We start from the raw sequence: 20,358 nt of genomic DNA, 5'->3' as shown, positions 1-20,358 counted from the left end.
TCTTAAAAAAATCCTGTTGTTGAAAGTTTTGAAAGAAAATGGCTTCATGAAACATGAGTGGAAAGTGAATTATTTCTAAGTTAATCTCATTTAATGAACATGAGGTTATAAATATGTTACTAAATTAAGAACTTAAAAGAAGTTAAACTTTATGCTTAAAAGTTTTTTTTTCATGTAGGCAAAAAAAACCACTTTCTATTTTTAAGAATATTTGTTAACGTATTTGAGGAGATGCACAGTACTGAATATTGCTGAAAGCTAGCTACTATACTAGTTGTGCTTATGGATGCAAACATTAATAAGATACCAATGCTAACTTCAAGGAACTTACAGAATGGTAGGGAAGATATGACATTTTAAAAATAAGTATTATATATGATAGGAAGTGACAAAGCCATAAGAGAAGTTATAAGTAAACTATTTTAGGAATTCAATGCGATTTCAAAATAAACCACAAGTATGAAGTCTAATAGATTTCTTTCTGTGTGTTTCATTTTTTGTTTTGCTTTTGTCTGTTTCTTTGGTGGTTTGAGGTTTGAGGTTTAGTGAGGAGAGTAAGTAGGGGTGACTTGAAACGTATCCATGTCGTACTGACTATGTCAAAGACATTCATTGAATTAGATTCAGGTTTAAATACATAACTATAGTCATCCCAGATCCCCCCAAATCAAGTAATGATGGCTGATTTTATATCTTTTATCATTCCAAGGATGTCAAATTCTCCTGAAGTGCCTTAATCACTCTTGAAGAATATAAAAATATCACTACATAAAAGAAATGTGGGTGTCAATCTCCAAGCCAAGGAATAAAGATAATTCCAAAAGGATAGACTATTTATGCCAATTAAAAAAATCATTCTATATCTTTACGTGTTCAAAAACTGACTCATGTCATCCCCATGCATCTGTTTGGTATTTTAGCATCCTAAGAAATAACGCACAAGTAATAGATTATAGGCTCTGCCTCAGAAGAAGAATCTCATCCTCTGTAGCTTTGGAAAGGCCACTGGCCCATCAGAACATCCTCAGTGACTCAGAAATTTCCATTTAATAAAGCTTCTCTTCCTCTTTTGGTCCATTATGGTGATAAACCTTTGTTTCCCTTAAACTGAGTTAAGTTTTATTTCTTTATAGATCCTGCTTGTTCATTTAAATACTTCCTTCTGAAACATTACAGAATATGCATATGCATAGTCATATTTTAAGCATATTATCTAAGAAACTACCAGGAAAGTGGGGAAATTGGGTTAGAGTTAAGCATATTTTAATGTTTTCTGGCCTCTTAAGTTTCATAAAAGATTATAAAAACTATCACCTATGGCTTTAGGTAAGAGAAATGGTATTAAAATAATTAAATCTTACTTGAAAAACAACGAAGAGGCAATTAGCGTTATTAGGTAAGCCCTTTATATTTTTTATTGTAGTAATGATGACTTTGCATAAAGGAAAAAATATCCAGTGAATGTGTGAGCTGGTCCACAATTCTAAGTCCAAGTCTACCCAAGAGTGAAAAAGTCAGTTTATTCCTTGATGCCCAGATCCCAATCACTAGTTTGAATTGTTTCACTACTAGCCAACTATTTGGAGTAACGCAGGCACTATCTGGAGCTCTAACGTCTATATCGAGCTTCTTTGCTCTTCACCTACAGCTAACCTCAGATAGAATTTCATTTCTCTCTCGGCTGTGAACTCTCATGATGAATCAAGGCTATAATGGGTTTCCAATTGTCTTTTTTTTTTTTTTTTTTGAAGCATTATTATTTTCATTGGATGCAAAGAGATGTATTTTCTTTTCTTCTAAGCAAATGCGTGACATCTGGCCATTTTCCCCCTGTCGAAAAGGCATTCTGCCATGGCTGGGCCGTGATCGCACAGTTGTTAAACAGCAGGGATTATCAGGCAGGACAGTATTAAGTGGTATTTAACAGCAAGACCAAAGTTCTCTGTCAAATGCCTGACTTAGGGCTCCTTGACTGTTAGCATCGCAGGCCCGAGACCTTTTGCACGGAACAATTTTTCATTCTGACAACAAACTACTGCGGCTATCCAGGGTTGCTTTGCTGGAGCTGACAGCCAAGTATTCCTGTGGCAGAAATATTGCTACAGAGTAGAGGATTGGGGGTGGAGGGGAGACGTTTTTATCCCCTTTCACTCCAAGTGCAATGGCATTCCAACAGTAGGTGTCCCAAGTCAATGACTGGTTAATCTATTCAGTATGATCCCTTGTCTAGTCATAACAATAGGGGGGTACGGGGCAGGGGAGTGTGGAATATCTGCTTCACAAAACAATTGTCTAAAGTGCACATTACCTTCTCCATCTCTTCTAGGCACATACTCATTGACATAGGCTGGGGAGGGTGACCACTGAGACTGTCGATTTAAGTTCCATTCTCTAAAAGGTTTTTTATTGGGGGGGAAGGGGGAGAGGGAGAGGTGTTTGACAGGTCCCTAAAGTTCAAGCGCAGCCATTTTATGACCACAGTAAGACATCAGTTATGGAACTTATGATACGATGGGTGCAAAGGCAGGAAGTAAAAGAAAGAACTTAATGAAAGTTTAATCTTCTGGGGAATTTGTGACCCTCAGAGGCATAAATTGAGTGGCCTAAAACTAAATTTCCCTGTCAAAGGCTGGCATCAAGTTTATGCACATTTTACAGCTATACTAGAGAGGAATATATTTTTTTTAAATAACTATTTCTATTCTTAAGTGAGTACCTGCGATTGCTGATGGAGGCTGAGAGCTGCTCACACTAGATTTATTGGAGAGGTTATTGCTTCTCTGTACAACGTGCATTATAGAAGAGTTATATGAATATGGTTCCCTGCACAGTTGTCTGGTCCCGATTTTAGCTCTACATGGCTGGTATTTGATTGGCTGAGAAGCTGAAAAAAATCTTTGGGAACTATTCCATCAGGCTGCTCTATCTGGGATCTGGAATGCTAAGTCTGTATACTGGCTTTGTATCAAAACTACTAACACTGGTTTGTGGGTGAGATGTGGTTCACAGTCTCTGATACATATGAAGCGTAATACAGACTGGAGGTCATGTGGCCAAGCCTGGACAGGCTTTCCCAGGTCTCTAGGAATGAAAAGAGGGTTTTTGCTCAGAGGAATAAGCAGAGGAGATGACTAAGACACTAAGAAAGGTCATGTTGGGTAAGAAGATGCCACCTAAAAGATACCCTGGTGACCTTCTCATTTTTCTGACAACAGCTACACTTGATGAGTGAAATGTATGTTCATGTAAATTAGGAAGTCTTGGTTGTTTCAGTCTTTATATTGTGTCCTCCATCAAGCCCAGCACAACTAGCCCTTGATCAGAGATGACATTGGGAAACATTATACTTCATGGGCAGAGCTTTTCCGATTGATTAGATCACTTCAGTAACAAGTCATGAGCAAACTATCTTCACACACGTGCTGTGTCTTGGTTGGCACGATAAGCATTCTGTTTGGGATATATAATGTATTTGTAGAATTAGGGATATATAATGTATTTGTAGGATGGACATTAATATTATGTGATAGAGGCAAACGTAATTTCTGATGTACGTGATGAAAATAAAAAGAAAATAACATCAACATTAATTGTTGGAAGAGTGATAGTAATAGTTGCCTTCAAGGTCAGTAATAGTTTCTTTCACATCAAGTTCAAATGATTAAATCTTCAGTGGAAAGGGCATTCTCTATTCAGTCTTTTTTTTTTCATGTGTTAGGGATTAGTTACATTGCAGTGAATAAAGGAAACATCTAACAGAATATTGTTTTTTAAAAGCTCAATTTAGGAGCCAAAAACTGTGACACCAGTTTAATTACTTATGATTATAAATTGTCTGATTTAAGCTTCTAAGTCATTCTATGAACTATTTTACCACTAGAAGGAAGAGTGTAGACTCTGGATTCAAATTCTTGTTTTACTATTTATGAGCAACTTTATTAATCTATTAGTTATTAAATGAGATTATGTCTCCCAGCGTTATTGGCATATAGTAACTGTTAAATAAATGTAAGCTCTTATTGTCATGATTAATAATGACAATAGTAGCAATAGTTATCTGAAAGTTAAAACTGAAGGAGTTACCTTAATGCAGGGGAAAATGACAGAATAATTAATATCTACAATTAATTTTGTTTTTACAACACACTGTTTACTTAAATTGCAAAACTTCTAGCTCATTGTGATTGAGCAAGAGTCTTCAGTTATTTTCTTTTGCTAATTGAATTAAAAATAGTCTCATCTTCCAGGCATCTGAGGCCCTCTGAATTATAGCTTCCAAACTGGATTTTCAGCCTTTCTCACACTTCAGTAAATATGTAGAGAGATGCACCAAACACTCATTTTGGCCAAGTACCACATGGCCTAGCACAATAACTAATGTATGGCCAAAACCAAGACAGAAGCTGAAGTCAAAGATCACTGCTATAGAAATGACTTTTGGCATATGAAGATATAGATGACATTTTAGAAAAAATTTGCATTAATTTTTTATTTTATCATTAAAAATTATAATTGTCAAATGCATGCCTTTACATTATACTGTAGGAACAATTATTTCTTGGAACTGTCAGCTCCTAGATCTTTTTTTTTTCAACTTTAAAAAAAAATATTTGCAATTAGAAAAACATTCTCATCTTCAAATAGTACATTTAAAATGTTGGTAACTTTTTAAATAACCGACTATATAATACAAGCCTTCAGTAACATGTTTTCTTGAAGGAACTTTGTTCTTAGGATTTATGACATATAAATATCAAAAACCCTTTCTCTTCAACTACTGAAAATAGTTAGCAGTCTATAAGAAATCATTTCAACATTTTTTTGTTGTTGTTTAAAAATTTAACCCCCAAGGATTCGAAACTATACAGAATTGTCTCAAATTATTCTTGTAAAATCGGTAATTTTGAAGTTTGACTAAGTAGTTGAAGCAAAACTACTATCTGAGTACCTCATTTTTCTCTAGAGTTTTCTTCCTTTTTCACATTCTTTATATTCTTAACTGTACCTGGGTAAAAGATGATTTATTATCGATATTTTAAGTGGCTTTTTGTTGGTTTTTTTTCCTATTTTTTTTGTATTTGTTTTTGGACTTCAGTTTTTCCTTGCTTTAAATATTTAAGGGAAAATTTGACAGATTTTTTTGTTCTTTCTCACAAGATTTCAAAAAATTCTAAAGGTAACTTTTTTATTAAAAAAAATTTTGGACTAGGGGCCGGCCTGGTGGCGCAAGCGGTTAAGTGCGCACACTCTGCTGCGGCGGCCCGGGGTTCGCCGGTTCGGATCCCGGGTGTGCACTGACACACCGCTTGTTAAGCCATGCTGTGGTGGCATCCCATATAAAGTAGAGGAAGATGGGCACGGATGTTAGCCCAGGGCCAATCTTCCTCAGCAAAAAAGAGGAGGATTGGCATTGGTTGTTAGCTCGGGGCTGGTCTTCCTCACAAAACAAAACAAAACAAAATTATGGACTAAATTTAGTTAATTCACCGTAAGTTAATTGCATATTAAAGAGTATTTTGTTTGATGTTAGGAATGCTAGTATAACAAATAATTCTAGATATCTTAGAATTATGATATAGAATTCCTATTATTTTGGCTTGTATTACTATTTAATTTTATAAACATTTGATAACACTATAAGAAAATAATGTTTTATTACATTTTCTAGTTAATGCTCCTTCATAATATTTGTAATAGATAACAATTTACTATTTGTGTATTTTTATATATTTCTTTAACTAGTTGAAAGTCTTAATAGCTTTTGGACATTATATTAACTATCACAATCATTAATCAATGTATCACTTTATCATAGTAATAAATATACATTATACTTGAGCTGACTAATTGAATTTTTACGTATAAAATACTTAAGGAAATTTTTCACTTCAGTTTACATGTAGAATGAATTCTCTAGTTCAGTGATTCTCAACTTGGGGTGGTTTTGGGGACATTGGAGTCCCAGGGGACATTGGCAATGTTTGGAGACATTTTTGGTTGTTACAATGGGGGGCGGGGTGGGGGCATGGTGATGCTACTGGCATCTAATGGATAGAGGTCAAAGATGCTGATAGACATCTTACAGTGCAAAGGTCAGCCCCTATCACAAAGAATTGTCTCACCCAAATATGAAATCCTTAGTATGGAATAGAATGTCTCCGTAATCAGATCCCAACCTACCCTACTGTGACAGAGACTGCTGGAATCTCCGTCAGATGTCTTCTCATTTGCTTCTATAGTAAGAAAGCCCTTGGTTTTAGGTAGGCATGCATGGCCACCAAAAATAAAGCTACACATCCCAGCCTCCCTTACATTAGCAGTGGCCATAGAATCAAATTCCTGCCTATGGATTATAAGTAGAATTGGTGTGTGCAAATCCTTCAGTGTCATTAAAGGAAAGACAACCTACCCTTCTCCTTCTCTTCTCTTTTCTTCAGGCCAGAGTGCATGTAAGAGGGTTGGAGCTGGAGCAAGTGTCTGAGACCACAAGGGGCCGGGCTCCTAATAATTATGAGGTTTTCATAGCTGCGAAAGACCGTCTATCCAGAGAGAGAGCCATAAAATTGATAAAATTCTATTTTGTTTAAACTAATGTCATTGGCAATGGAAACTGATTCTAAATCCTCCTCCTCCTCCTCCTCCTCCTCCTCCTCCTCCTCCTCAGCATCACCTCACCTCCAGCACATCATCATACAGTAATCATTCCAGTCACCCTGGAGATCTTCCCAAGGATGTCCTATCTTTGCTCACACAGTTTCCCAGGCAGGGCTGCTTACCGTAGGCCCATCTCAAATTGTATCTCCTCCCAGAGTAATCAGTCTCTTCTAAGTGTTCCTGATTTAATTAGGCTATTTTATTTGTAACAACAGATTCATTGAAGTTACCTCCAGTAATGGAGATTTACTATAAGTATACATGGGTATAAGAACACAGGAAAACACAAAAAGCAAATGGTCTGCAAAGTGCCCTGAGAAGACACAGGAATGGGAGGTCCGTATGGAGTCCTGGGAAGCTCTAGAGACTTCAGCAACTGGAGCTTATGGAGCTTGGTGATTGATTTCTACCTTTGCTGTGATTCGACTGCTCTGTGTGTATTTTCAGTCTTCTCTTCTCTTTTCACACTCTACCAATTTATTCTTTCCTTGTATTGCATACATCAGGTTTCAATTTGAGTATCTTTCTTTAGCTTCTTGAAAATACTAATATATAAAAAATACTCCATTTTAGAAAAGAAATTCCCAGCTTTAAAACAAATTGGAAAGCATTCAATTAGATGATTGGTAATTTTACCTTTGATCTAAACAATTTGGTGCTGAGTAAAAATTAACTATCACAAAAAAATTCATCTATTTTGACTGAGTTTAAGATAGGATTATCATAGATCAATAACATTAACTTATTTCACAGGTAAAATTCATTTATTACACATACACACACACACATTTCACATCTTCACTCAAGATGTCTTTAGAGCACCTGTTGGAATAAAAATTTATACAGCACACTGACATTGGTCTGTGAAGGAGAGATAAAAGATGCAAATCATAAAATAAAACTCTCAGGAGCCAACTAGAGATTGACCAGAAAGTCAACTTATTTAGGAAGTGATTAGCACAGATATTATCATTTTCTTGGGAAAAGCTATGCATCTGGCGAGCCAAAGCTCTATAAATCAACAATGTAACCAGAGTTGGGAATTCCATTAGCCATTGATTTCAAGGAGGTTAAAAAATGTAGCTCACATACATATGAAAAACAATCCTCTCTGAAGTATGTGTGTGCACATGGAGTCATGCATTAAGAAAATGAACACTGCTGCAATCCCTCGACAGCACATGTGGCAGAGAAATCACTAAAGTTGGCTGCTTTTGTTGCTAATAGTAGAGCACTTGGTTTTACCTGCAACGAGACTCTTTGACAGTTCTTTTGAACTAACGTCAACTCTTCCTCCCCCTGCCTGTCAGAGAAAGTCAGACTTGAAACCTTGTGTACCCTGTGGAGTGGAGGGAATCCCTAAATTAGAGAAATATGGGTGTTTTTTCCCATCTCCTGTCCCTCAGGCAAGGTGGTTTATCCAGAACACAAAAAGACTGGTTTCCTGTCTGCTTCACCCTTGTTGATATGTATGCCCCAAATCTGCAGAGGTTTTCAGGCTTTTAATTTGTTTCACAGCCTGATTCTAAAATTAAAGGTATTTGGATATATCCTAACTGGCTAAAATGGAATCTCTCTCTTATTTCCTCTTTCAGAAAAAGCTCAATATATTACAGAAGACACAATTTATAATATGGGCTATTTTGGTAATTTGTCAGCTATTGAAATGAGTTCCATTTGGCTTGGCTTGACTCTATAAAAATAAGTTGTAACAGTGTCTGTAGAATCAAAATGGGGCCCTGTTGTTTGAAATGCCCTTGACACAGATAGGTTTTTTAGGGCACCAGAGTTCAGGAAGAAGCCGACAGAAAGCGAAGGATTGTGAAGCAACAAAAAAAGGAGTTTGAACAGGAGAAAGAGAAGAGGGAAAACATCAAATATCGAATAAGGAATGCATACAGTTGCCTTAGAATTTTCTAAAATATTAAAAATTATTATCATCACTCTTCTGTGAAAACTCTCTACGTTAATGTTTGCTAATTGGCCCTTTGAAACAAATTCATTCCCTGAACATTTTGATGAGTCCAATGGTCATTTTATAAGTGCTATATTTTGAAATTCAGAGAATCAGGGGGAATTATTCCAATCTGAAAGCAAGAGTCTGACATGTAGATTTGGATGGAAGTTATTTCGAATTTCCAGAAAATGTTTTCTGGGCCATAGCTGGTTTGTTTCTTTTAATTCATAAATAGTTCATAAGATTGAGACTGATGTTCCATTTAATTGTGTCCTCAGAGACAGAGGAGAGGGTCCTCATCAGAACCCCCACTTGAAAATGCAAGAATTGTAACTTAACTATTTACGCTAAATGATTCTAGTTCTTTAGCTACTTCCAATGTTCCCTTTGATGCTTTGATTTCATATATAGCAGTAATTCATCAGCTCTTGAAATTCATATGTATATTGAAATTCATATGTATATTGAAATCAAAAAGTCAAATATGTATATTAAAATAAAAAAAGTCACACATGTAAGAACCACAGATGAAATGGACTTCAAGGGGTGTGGATCTCTTGTAGGACTGGTTTTAATGAGGTGCAGATAAAAGTCTTTAGGTTATATTCCATTCTGCTGCATTACTGTTAAAGAAATTTGCTCTTATTACCATTTTTATAGTCTCCAAATACCAGATTTCCAAATAAAAACGCAGTGATCACTGCCCCTGTTGTATTTAGTTTACATGAGTACTTCATTTTGCACACTCATATTAGGGACCCTGGATGGAATTACAAGGCATGAGGATGTGACTTCTCTACATTTATTCTCACCTATTGCAGCAGCTGAAAAAGCTATTTGGGCATATAATTTTTTTTTTCCTAAGAAGTAAAGCACTACGTAGGATGTGGGTTAACTTCTCAAATTCACTACTGGTTTACTTTTACCTCTAGTTTATCTGGAACTATAACTCTGTAACCTTCTGTATGCAGCTCCCATATTAGAGTGGCCCAATTTGGGGATTTTGTTTAAAATGTAACACAGTAGTTAAGAACACATGCGCCAAAACCTGAAGACATGAACTTCAAACTTGGTTCCACCACTTAGAACTGTGATCTTGGCAAGATCTTTGAATGGATGAATGTTATTAGAGATTATTATTTTTAATGTTATGTTATCTTTTATAACTTATGTAAGTTATATTTTAGTGGTATTTCTATTTTTAAAAGACCCTAACATAATTAGATACCAAAATCTTAATTTTAGGATGTGTCTACATAGAAAAAGTAAAGAAACAAACAATTGTCTAGCTAGTTAGATTAATATAAATTACTGATCTACAAAATTCAAATTTAAAATCTCAGCCATTTTTCCTTAGCTTATGGAATTAGGCAGTTGAATTATCCGTCAATGATAACAGTTATTTATGCAGGGTCCAGTACAAACATCACATTCTTTTATGTGCTGTGAGAGATAAATATGAGGATGAAAACAGTGATTGCTTCACTCTGTCAGGAGGAGTCTCTTTGTGAACATAATGGCACCAAAATAGAGTGGCCACAACTCGTTGGCCAAAATGTTTTCTCAAACTGGGTGAAAAAGAAAAGCCTTCTGGATTGAAAGCCTTGTGTGCCACCACCAGACCTGCATTCTTAGAGTCCTCTTAGGTTGGTTCAGCCCAGAAGTAGGAGCCACCATGTTAGCTGGAGGAATGGATTTTCCAAACTCTCAGCAGAAAGAAAATCAGGAATAAACTATGACTAACAAGTGGGATCAGAATGATCACAGCTGCGCTGTGATCTCCATGATGGTCTGTTTGGGAGAAAACATTCAGCATCGGGGCTTTTCCCTCATCATGCTGTATCAAAACCCATTCATGAAACTGTCATGGTGAAATAGCAAATGCTTTGTAAATGGCCCGATGATCCGGATATTGGGCATCTGGAGACAAATTAGACTGCTTGTTTTCTGAACCATGAATATATTCACATTTTGCAACATTTTGCATGCATTATTCTATAAATGGTCTAAGTATACATGAACCCATCCATACCTCCAGGCAGGTAATACATACATAGAAAATATATTACTTTCCAGTTCCCTTAACAACTGTTCCATCATTGATACATAGTGAGCACCTTCCTTAAGGAAAACCTCAACGTGTCATGGAGACATTTATAACTGGAACAGTGTTTGATTGAAAAAATCTGTTTTTTGTCTGTTTCTTGAGTGATCTAGAATCATTTTCAGATAAGACCATCCATATCCAGCTATAAACCATCTGCAACAGAGCTAGCTTTTAAAAGTGACGTGCAGTCATATTCCACAGCTATTACTAGAGCGTCCTAAACATTTTCTCAACATCTCAAACTTTTTTTTTTCTACTAGGCAGCTGCATTCTTGGAAAGTTCCCAGCATCAGTTGTGCCAGAGTTAAAAATCACCTAACACCCACATAAAGATTTTTTTTTCCTCCTTTATGAATTGGGCTTTAAATCTTTACCTTGATTTAGTGAGAAAATAAAATTGGGCAATAGTCAATGTCTCATTTGTATATATTTGTATGAATTCTGTAACCTAGAGGATATCTCCAATCCAAGGAAATGTAACCATTAGCCCACAGCTAAACAGTCTCCAAAGAAGCCTTTTCAAGGAATAGCTTTTAAATGCCCAAGGAGCTCAATCTAACGGCAAAGATATTTGAAATATACACAAACATACAAGCCTTTTAGATAAACACATTTTCAGGGAGCTTTTGATGAAAGTGATAAGTTACATTCTCTACAACTACACACACTGTATTTTATTACCCTTCAGTAGACACTTATCAGCTATAAATGTTGGGTGGTTTAGGCTAGGAATCAACCCTGAGGGAAACAGTGGGAGGACTCTGCGACTCACAGTTCTATAGATCAACATAAACCTGAGACTCAATTTTATTTTCATTTATTAAAAAGGTCTGTGGTCCGCTTCTGCAATTTCAAATCCATTAGCTTCCTGCCCCCTTTAAGGAAAAAAAGAAGGTAACTGGAGATTTTATGGACTGATTGCTGATGGCTATGCTACTGCTCTATTGGTTTTGAGTGGAGAGTCCATTATAGATACATTATCCATAAACCATGTTTCCAGTGGACCCCGTAGCTTCCAGTCTGACTGGGGAATGAGTGGAGCTGGCTTGGTCAAAGAGAGGCTGGGGAAAGGGTCAGGTCTCTTGGAAGCTAACACAGGGTAGGCACTGGTATAAATTACAAACTTTCTTCCTACTTCCACATAATTATGTCTCAAACGTGCAGTGGTTGGATTTCGTTAACCAGCCACCAGATGAACTTGGAAATCATATCGACAGTAGATTAGAGTGGGAGTTTTCAACCTTTTTCCCTGCCATGTATGTTCAAACAATATATTTATCTGTCTTTGAAACTCCCTGCCTCTTGCCGCACATATTCAACAGCTGACTGTGCCCATATGGTTTTTCCCAGTCTTGGCTCTGCTGTGTTTAAACCTTTTTCAACAAAGATGCAAAAACATTTTAATGGCAATAAAACGAATGAAAATATGGTTTTATGTTTTCCCCCTGTAACCCTAAATCTTTGATTTCCGAAAAGAAAAAAGTTAAATAGGTCTCCTGTGTGATTGCTTGATTTTCCTACTCAGTAACTCCTCTATTTGTGAAAGGAGACAGAAGAATAATTAAAACAATACAGTTGGCATTCATATAAAAGGAGACTTTCTTTGAGGACAAGTCTCATTTATCTTTGAATTTCAGTACCCTTCAGACTTTATGCTTGGCGCTTAGTAGATGACCAATGAATTTGTCAAACTGAGCTAGATTTTTTTTTAAGTGGAATTAATTGCATGAAACTGGTATAGTCATTCTTAAAATGGAAAGCTGTTTCATCTCCCTTATTGATGCAAAAGCTATATTCACTTAGGCAAAGCATAAGGGAGAATTTAGTTCTTTTTTTCTGGTAATTTTAAATGATGTGGTCCTTTTCAATCCACCACCTACACATTTTCCCCTCTACAGCCTGAAGTTTCTACTTGGATTTGCCAGTGTACATGCAAGATGTAAACCAAGTATCACAAGATGGGTCTTATGTACCTCTTCCTAAATATCTTGGTTTTGTCTAAAAGGTGTAGTCAGATAGCCTACTCTGATTTTTTTAAAGACTGTATTTTTTAAGAGCAGTTTTCGGTTCATAGCAAAATTGAGAGAAAGACACAGAGATCTCCCACGTATGGCCTGCTCCTACACGTAAATACCTTCTCCATTATCAGCATGCTGCACCAGTGTGGTACATTTGTTACACTTGATGAACCTACATTGACACATCATAATCACCCAAAGTCCATAGTTTACCTAGGATTCACTCTTGCTGTTGTACATTCATTAGGTTCAGACAAATGTGTAATAACATGCATCCATCATTATAGTATCATAGAGTATTTACTGCCCTGAAAATCCTCTGTGCTCTGCCTATGTCTACCCTGATTTAATGGCACATTGCATCCATTCATCAGTTAATCCTGTCTACCAATCTGTGATTTCTGGCAATTATTTTAATAATTTTGCTTTCTAGTGAATAAGGACCTAAGTTTAAAGTCTCTTCTTCCATTAACTGCACTTCTTTGACAAACACTTAACCTTCCTCCCCTACTTCCCTAATCTGCCGATTGCTTTTGAGTTTTGCTACGTATGTCAGATTATATAAAATGTTTGTCAGACATTAAACTCTGTGGTGACAGCATTATAATCATGGTCACCAGCTAGGAGTTGCAGCTACTCATTTGTTTAGAGCTAAAAAGACTTTGAATACGGAGCATCTTTGTCCCTCCCTACCTCTCTTTATCCTTTCGGAAGTCCTGCCTTGATGGGAGATTCTACTGTCAGATCCCGTCATCACAGAGCTGTCCATCATCAGCCACAGTAGCCTCTCAAAAAATACAGGGTACACGTTGGCAGTTGTGCGAACAGAAGCTGTTAACAAAGATCTACTGACCCTGTGCTCTTTAAAGATGTTTTAAATTCCATCCTTTGATGCCCTTTGCCCTTTGACGGTAAGATATCAGCCCATCATCTAAAGCCACTAGGCTGTGATAGACAACCCTATGACAGTGGAGTTACTCTGCTTTGGTCGTGATATGTTTTGAATTCACAGTTTAAAATACAAAAACTCCATAAAAGCATCATTCTCTTCACCCGCACTAAATTCCCAGAATGTGCCATGTTCCCTGCTCATCATTCTGACTTGTCAAAAGAAGTCCCCGATATGGCCTTTCCAGTTATGGTCTATAACAAACTGGGAAACGTTCAAACAGGTGGGATTAGCTGCAAGAAGTAGTACCTTTTATCCAGCACCCACATCTATAATATAGTAACTAGGATGAAGGAAAATAGTAAAGAATTTTCAAAATGGGAGGCCCCAGAACCATTATTGTCTGTCGTCACGTTAGCCCTCAATAAGACCACAAAACCAGACAGTAAAAACTGGGAGCCTGTGGTTCTCTCCTAACCAAGGGAGACGAGAAAACAGAGAGGGAACGGTTATGTTTTCTTTTTACTTTTTTAGGGAACTCCTCATGAAGTCAGCCTTTCCCTGCTCAGCCCTGGTCTGACCACTGCACAGCGGTTATTCTGTCTTCTCTAGGTATCGTGTGCTTTGTCACGGACACCATACACTTAGCTGTGGTTAAACCTTCTTTGCCAATCCCCTCCCATCCTCCTAGAAGAAGAGTCATTTCAGGGTTGTGTGTGTGTGTGTGTGTGTGTGTGTGTGTGTGTGAGAGAGAGAGAGAGAGAGAGAAAGAGAGAGAGAGAGGTGGAGTCCCTGTCAGCCATTGCAGATGTTGATCCCATTTAAGCACACGTTGTGCGTGACTCTTATGTACAAAAGCAGTGTCAGTTCCCAAGGTTGTGATTAGCATCAGCCATCATCGTTCATTCTTTCATTTTAAGAGAGCACTTCTTGTGAAAATAAAGTGGCAAAAAAGATTCTCACATTATCACTACCATTGGAAATAGCTTTTGCACAAACGCAGAATCTCAAATTTGAAGCAATGGTACTTCTTGCTGGTGGTGGTGTGTCCTTGGCCCTGAGCTCATACTTTACTGGGTGAAGAGAATCAAAGCATGTTCAAACAGGCAAAGAATTGTAGGGGTAGAAACGGCCTTAGATTTCTTCCAACCTCTTCATTTTACAGATAAAGGAACTGTATCAGTGAGGTTTAACAATTTGTTGAAGTTCACCCGGCTGATTCATAGCAGAACAGCAAGCAAACCTTGGTCTCCTGATTCCCATCTGTTAAGAGCTTCTTCCAAAGCACAACCTCAATAATTCTCAGCAAACTGTCAGAAAGGGGATGAGTGATACACTGGATCATTGACATAAGCATTATCGATTTTCTTGATAGCATTGAATTCCCAATGATGTTTTACTTAACCTAATGTGAAAATTAGCCCAAGTTGGGTACAGATCGATCTCACTCAAGTGAGAGATAGCCTAGATGCATATTCCGTGGTAAGAGAGCAGCAATTTGGAGATGGAAATATTGTTAGGTATAATCCACAGGGTGGGTAATCTCTGTGCTTTTATTCACCATGTGGTTCCACCAATTTTTCAGTTACCTCTTCTTGTATGTTGATTGGTTTTCAGTGAGGAAACATGCACACATATTCTTTCTTAGACGTGAAAAAAAAGGTGTAGGAGATTAAAATGCAAATGAGAAGCAAATGAGAGAAAGATCTAGGCATCCTAGTTCAGCCTCCTTTGTGGTTCCCTGGCAATACTGCTGCCATCCCCATTGCTTAGCACATAATTAGCCTTGATATTGGAAGCCCACGTTTGTAGATCTCACTTACCACATTTCCTGTATTTTACTAAACATTTCAAACCGAGACAGAGAGAAAGCAGGAGAAAGTGATTTCCACTGGCAAAAAGGCTCACATTTCTTCTGTCTTGTAAAACAAAAGAGGAAAAATAATGGTAAATTACTCTTATGATGACTTCTTTTCTTAAACTGCTCCCACTGCCTTCTCATTCTATTTTAAATAAAACTTGATGATGCAAAAGACTGTTTGGCTTCTGACTCTGCAGTCCATCAGCTTGCAATGGAAATGTTTTCTTATTTTTATTTTATTTTTTTTAAATGGCTACATATTAAAAGTGAACCAGTCTTTGCCAGGTTTGGATAAAAGGCTATTTATTTTCAACCAATTTGATAGCTGCAGTTTTCAGTAATTGAATTTTCTGTGGTCAGAAAAGCAGTAATCTTAGAAACCAAATAAATATTTTTTAATAAAATGGAACACTGAGAAACCCTATAATAATGTCAAAAATGTAGCCACTTATGGATGGATAAATATTTTAAGAAATTTACATTTCACCCAAAGCTTTATGCTTCTAGCTTCCCCGGAGATTTTGAAGAGCGTAACATTTTGCTTTGGGAACGGAACAATATGGGGCTTAGATGAAACATACATGCATGCCCTATAGAAACCTTTCTGGTTGTTGGAGTCTCACAAGCTGGAAGCTTTATCAATGCCTGTAGCAAACAGTCTACACCAGCGTTTGTCTATCTCGGCACTACTGAGATTTGTTGTAGGGAGCTGTCCTGTGCATTGCAGGATGTGTAGCAGCATCTCTGGCCTTCACTCACTAGATATTAGTGACATTCCTCACCCACCCAGTTGTGACAACTAAAAATGTGTCCAGACATTGCCAATGTTCCAGGTCTGGGGTGCAAAACCTGCCCCAGTTGAGAACCACTAGTCTAGTGAAGGACTTAACCTAGTTTAGACCTATTTTGGTGAATTATAAGTAACTGGAATGTTGGTTCCTTTCACTTAGTTTATCATTTAATGGCTTGTATTATTTTGAGTGTGAACAAAAGTCCTTCACAAGACCTATGAAGAACTATGCAGAGGAAGGCGTCTAAATAGATTATAAGCATGAGGTGATAGAGGTAGTTCAGATACTTTTATGTTTTGGTGTAATACTACATTTTCTTTCAAAGCATTCAAGTTCTAATCTTGGCTGCACCATAACCTCTGTGACAGACTTTAGGCAATTATTGATTTTAGACAATTATTTTTATTGTGCTTCTGGTTTTTTTCAACTATAAAATAGAGATGATATAGTAAATATGTTCAAATTTCTCCCTGTATGTATTATATTGTATTGAATGACCAGTGGGATTCAATGTTTCTGTGTAAACTGGATCATTTGTTACAATTTTTATGAAAACACAAAACTAAGAAAATTTCGGCATCACATTTCTTCATCTCCCAGTTTCTACTCAGGATTTTTCCTAAACCACTAAGAGTAGATTGTGTAAACTGTCTTCTTAAAAACTTGATGGGAAGAAGGAAAGCAGATCATTACGTAGTTGAGAAGGGAATGGAAGATCAAAGAGATGGTGGTGGCTCATAACTCGTTTCGCCCGTCTGCTAAATACAAATGGGCAAGACGTTGCAAATGCTGTAATAATACTCTACATTCATTGGGTTCCGTGTTGTGATTGAAATTTCTCATGAGCAGAAGTCAAAGACCAAGATATTAAATTATTAGCCTTGGTTCATGAAGAAAGTTAAAAATTCTTCCAGAAATACATCACAAGACTGAGAAGCCCCATAGAAACTGCTAGGTAGACCCCTTTCTGACGAGGTGAATGCAGGCCGTTGCAATTCTCAGCTACTTTCCAATGCAAGGGGAATGATGCTGATAAGATAATAACATCAAGATTAAAAAAAAAAAGCCCAGCGTAGGCCAAGATGTGGATTATATCGCAGTTATCATTTCCAATTACATTTAACAACATTATTGTCTGTCACTACCTATTTGGCTAGATCTATAGGCCAACTGTGACAATGGTTCACCTTGGTGATTGTGCTTTTCATCTTTAATGGCATATAACATGTAGCATTAATTTAAAATTCAATGAATACATAAGCATGTCATGACCTAATTTTACATGTCACAATTTAAAAAGTATGGGTTTTTCCCTAATGGCTGCTTCCTTGGTGTTTTTCGGAACTTTCCTGGAGGCAGTGGGCAGTTTCAGAATAATTCCTAACGTGTACATTTGGTGAGAGGAATGGGAAGGAACAGTCACATTTTGATTAGTGGATCCAGACCTATCCGTTGGCCTGGAAATTTCTTTTATCCTTCTGCATATGCATTTGTTTTTGCTCATTCGATCCATTATTCAATTAAATTAGTCCCAGTTTTATAATAACGGCCTCCCTCTAGCCTATTCCTTTAATGTTTGTGAAAACGAAAACCCAGGTGGTTTTCAACATGACACTAGGTGGAAATCAGTTATGAAATTACCTGTTTATTAATGATGTGTCAGGAGACTGACATGCTAACGGCGGGCACCGGCTGGAGTAGTGCTAATGTAGAAATAACAAGACCATATTATGTGCAATATGTATTCTATAGAACTATAACTTTCATTCCCTGGGGACACCACTGAAATCCAGATGTTTTATCTCAAGATTTTAATCCCAGAGAGTGAAGATTTTAAAGTGAAATCAAGCACTCTCAAAGTCACTGTTTGGCTACACTTCCTCACTGGGGAACCCCTGTGAGCAAACATTTAGTACCAGATGTGCAAAGGATTAGTGTCGTATCAGTTAATTAGCCAGACAGGGAAAAAAGTCATTTTGCAATTGCAAAAGTGGATTTAAACATGGCTTTAAAATGCGTGTTGAAGACTGGTCTATTGATTAGCATTAATGAAGTTTTCAAAGTTTAGTAGTTATGGAGCAAAATAAGAGCTGATCTAAATTGGGCAGAAACGAGTCGTTTTTATTTAAAATAAGGAATTTTTACAGGAAGGTTTTACATTTTTTTCATAAAGAGATCTGGCCACAACACTATAAATAATATACTGGATAGATTCATACAGACCACTTTTTTTTTTTTCCAAGCAGACAAAAATGTGCCATAAAGTTGATATTAGTAACAGGTAAAATAAACCAGTGACCCTCGCAACTTGGGTGGGGAGAGGATTTTTTCTTTTTCTTTTTCCCTTCGAGTGTTTTATAAAGTAACTCACATAGCAGATGGAGTGGAGTGATAGCAATGATCTGATGATTCTCTATTATTGCAAATAAATTCCACTATTTAACAAGCAAATGAATAATTTGTACAAAAATATATGCTTAAACATGGTATGTCTCAATAGTTGCATGGGTATAAATGAGCTCGTTGCACCCCGTTTTTCTATCACCCTGTCTTCATGCAAATATGTTATCTCCCGGAGTCATCTCTCATTCTGGAGGCCAGTCCCAGTGGAGGGTATGCAGCAACCAGCAACTTCGGAGTCTGGATATGGAAAGTAACCTGAAGCCACAAAAATGTCTTTAAGTCAAATAACTTCTGGGCGCTAAGTATCAGTGCTCTAATACAAAATGGCAAGAGAATTAAGAACACATCAGTGTGCTTTTACAAAAGAAAGGAAAAATATTACCTTTTTTACTCACTTGGGCTTCAAATTGCATTTTGGCAATTTCCTTGCACTTAAGAAACCTTCACCATTGCACAGAATAGAGGACTGAATGCTTAACTGGTGGGAGGTAGGGGTGGGGGCGATTTGGCCAGGGTAGATAATCTGTCTGGGTAATTAATGAAGCACGTTGGCTTTTGTGCTAGGAAAATCAGGCAATGGAGTCACCCATTGCTGATTACCTGGAATTTAATTTCTAAAGAGGTAATGAGGTGGTGAAGGAAGCTTCAGATTTCAGCTCTAGGATCACCTTCTCTGTCTTCCCTATCTCCTATTGTGCTTTTGATGTCCAACCTTTGTGCTTTCCTGGAATCTTTTCTTTCCTCCGTCCTCGCCCTTATCATATTATACTATTTAGCTATTTCTCCTTCCAGACTGCAGTTTAGTCTTGATTTCTTATGGTTCTACCTTTGAGGCAGGTGTTTAATATTTAGTCTATGTTTAATATTTATCAAACATTGAATAGTCTACACTAGTTTGTCATTTACAATTCATTTTCTTGTGCATTTTCTCATTTGAAATTTACAACAACCTTTTGAGATAGGCATAATGAATATTGATAATCTCTATTTTATGGAGAGTCATTGATGGTTGGAGAAGTGATGCATCTTGCTTAATACCGCAAGCAGATAGGAAGAGCAGAAGGATTTGAACTCAAGTCCTTGACTTCAGACCTTGTATTCTTTCCCTTGCACTACCCCAACACACCGCTGCATGAACGAGAAAGCAAACACCTTAGCTACTAGACAGTAGGAAAATGTCAATCAGTTAGGTGCCACAATAAAAACAAAACCATAATCTTGGAATTTAAAAGCCTAGTTCTTGAAAGGGAAGGGCATCCCTTTGTAAACAAATGTTTTGATTATTAAGGCCAGCTTCTCGTCTTGAAAATACTTTTTCAATTTGGGCCCAATTTGGTGGCAACCTCAGAATTGATAAGTCCTCAAAAAACAAAAAATATTAAGTTTCCAAAGGAGCAGCAGGGATTTGGAATATTCGTTGGAGCCTAAGGCATGTATAAAATCTACATGGTTATTTACATAAATTTCTTATAATTTCTATCACAAATATACCCTTGCTGTTTTCCCAAATCTTTATTTAATAATGATTATAATAAAATTAACTTTATCTTCACTGTCTTGCTCTTGGTGCCAAGCAGCCAAAATCAGCAATCCATTTTTTTTCCTTTTCAATAAAAGTCCCAGAATAGAAATAGCATGTGACTATGTGACGCTTATATTCATGGTGGATCAAAAGCAC

Source organism: Ceratotherium simum, chromosome 16 (assembly GCF_057802395.1).
Source record: "Ceratotherium simum simum isolate JZ-2026a chromosome 16, ASM5780239v1, whole genome shotgun sequence".
NCBI lineage: Eukaryota > Metazoa > Chordata > Mammalia > Perissodactyla > Rhinocerotidae > Ceratotherium > Ceratotherium simum.
This window is presented reverse-complemented; position numbering follows the sequence as displayed.